General features: G+C 50.5%; 1 long non-coding RNA gene across 1 annotated transcript in view; it reads right to left on the bottom strand.

Moving 5' to 3' along the window:
- Positions 1–2,999, bottom strand: part of LOC116956650 (uncharacterized) — a 15,405-nt gene continuing 12,406 nt past the window's right edge. The window contains exon 3 of the long non-coding RNA XR_004405017.2: positions 1–1,370. This is a non-coding gene — a long non-coding RNA (uncharacterized LOC116956650). The remainder of the gene's footprint in view (positions 1,371–2,999) is intronic.

Here is a 2,999-nt window from a genome sequence, read left to right as displayed (position 1 = left end):
GGGGGAGTCTAACTGGGGTAGAGTTACAGGGGGAGTCTAACCGGGGTAGAGTTACAGGGGGAGTCTAACCGGGGTAGAGTTACAGGGGGAGTCTAACTGGGGTAGAGTTACAGGGGGAGTCTAACCGGGGTAGAGTTACAGGGGGAGTCTAACTGGGGTAGAGTTACAGGGGGAGTCTAACTGGGGTAGAGTTACAGGGGGAGTCTAACTAGGTTAGAGTTACAGGGGGAGTCTAACCGGGGTAGAGTACCAGGGGGAGTCTAACCAGGGTAGAGCTACAGGGGGAGTCTAACCGGGGTAGAGTTACAGGGGGAGTCTAACTGGGGTAGAGTTACAGGGGGAGTCTAACCGGGGTAGAGTACCAGGGGGAGTCTAACTGGGGTAGAGTTACAGGGGGAGTCTAACCGGGGTAGAGTACCAGGGGGAGTCTAACTGGGGTAGAGTTACAGGGGGAGTCTAACCGGGGTAGAGTACCAGGGGGAGTCTAACCGGGGTAGAGTTACAGGGGGAGTCTAACTGGGGTAGAGTTACAGGGGGAGTCTAACTGGGGTAGAGTTACAGGGGGAGTCTAACTGGGGTAGAGTTACAGGGGGAGTCTAACTGGGGTAGAGTACCAGGGGAATCTAACTGGGGTTGAGTTTAGAAGCCCAAATAACGAAAGCGTCAGTGGTGACCGCACCAGGATCATCAATCTCACTGCGTTTAGGTCAAAGCTTAATGGCAGCACCTATGAAGGAGACAAAGGCAAAGATCCCCCGTGTAGCCTCTAACTGACTGTAAGGGCAAGTGCTGTTAGCGAGTAGCAGCGCCTATGAAGGCTATCATAGCACACGACGGGGAGGGGGGAAGTGGGTGGGTGGCCGGCACCACGCCCGGCCGCCTTTGTCTCCCCAGTGCTAGCAATGTTTACTACACTATTACACCGCTACACCACTACACTACTACACTGCTACACCACTACTACTACACCACTACCAATACACTACTACACTACTACTACTACACCACTACACCGCTACACCAGGTACTCATTTGAGGCTGAGTCGACCTAGGGAAGGCCCGGGACCGGCTCAGGTAATCGATCTCGGGCAGACACACACACAGAGACAGACACACAGTCAGACGCACACACACACACACAGACATACAGGCAGACACAGATACACACACAGACAGACACACACACAGACACACACAGACACACACACAGACACACACAGACACACACACAGACACACACAGACAGACACACACAGACACACACGTCTCATATATAATTCTCTAAGACGTGGGCAGTCGATTCATGATGTTGGGTCTCCGTTGCTTGGTCACGTGCCACTTCCTGTGCCTGCCTCTCCACGGCAGAACGCCTGCACACACAGAGACACACGGAGAGACAGACAGAGACACACACAGAGACACACAGAGATACACACACAGACACACACAGACAGACAGAGATACACACACAGAGACACACGGAGAGACAGACAGAGACACACACAGAGACACACAGAGATACACACACAGACACACACACAGACATACAGAGACACACACAGACAGAGATACACACACAGACACACACACACAGTCAGACAGAGATACACACACAGAGACACACGGAGAGACAGACAGAGACACACACACAGAGACACACAGAGATACACACACACAGACAGAGACACACACACAGAGACACACAGACAGAGATACAGACACACAGAGAGACAGACAGAGATACACACACACAGAGACACACAGAGAGACAGACAGAGACACACACAGAGACACACAGACAGAGATACACACACAGACACACACACAGACATACAGAGACACACACAGAGACACACAGACAGAGATACACACACAGACACACACACAGACAGACAGAGACACACACACAGAGACACACAGAGAGACACACAGAGACACACACAGAGACACACAGAGATACACACACAGACACACACACAGACAGACAGAGATACACACAGACACACACAGACAGACAGAGACACACACAGAGGCACACAGAGATACACACACAGAGACAGACAGAGACACACACAGAGACACACAGACACACAGACACACACACAGACACACACAGACAGACAGAGATACACACACAGAGACACACACAGACAGACAGAGACACACACACACAGACACACTCAGACAGACAGAGATACACACACAGAGACACACAGACACACAGACAGAGATACACACACAGACACACACAGACAGACAGAGACACACACAGAGACACACAGAGAGACACACAGAGACACACACAGAGACACACAGAGACACACACAGAGACACACAGACAGAGACACACACAGAAACACACAGACAGAGATACACACACAGACACACACACAGACAGACAGAGATACACACACAGACACACACAGACAGAGATACAGACACACAGACAGACAGAGACACACACACAGATACACACAGACAGACAGAGATACACACACAGAGACACAGACAGTCAGACAGAGATACACACACAGAGACACACACAGAGACACACAGAAACACACACACAGAGACACACAGAGAGACAGACAGAGACACACACAGACAGAGATACACACACAGACACACAGAGATACACACAGAGACACACACAGAGACACACAGAGATACACACACAGACACACACACACACAGACAGAGATACACACACAGAGACACACAGACAGACAGAGATACACACACAGAGACACACAGACAGAGATACACACACAGACACACACAGAGATAGATACACACACAGAGACACACAGACACACAGAGATACACACACACAGACACACAGACACACAGACAGATATACACACACAGAGACACACAGAAAGAGATACACAGACACACACAGACAGACAGAGATACACACACAGACAGAGACACACAGACAGACAGATATACACAGAGACACGCACACAGAAAGAGATACACACAGAGAGACACACAGA

The sequence above is a fragment of the Petromyzon marinus genome, chromosome 66, assembly GCF_048934315.1.
Source record: "Petromyzon marinus isolate PM22_M1 ecotype Great Lakes invasive population chromosome 66, UKy_Petmar_22M1.pri1.0, whole genome shotgun sequence".
NCBI classification, from domain to species: Eukaryota; Metazoa; Chordata; class Hyperoartia; order Petromyzontiformes; family Petromyzontidae; genus Petromyzon; species Petromyzon marinus.
This window is presented reverse-complemented; position numbering and strand designations above follow the sequence as displayed.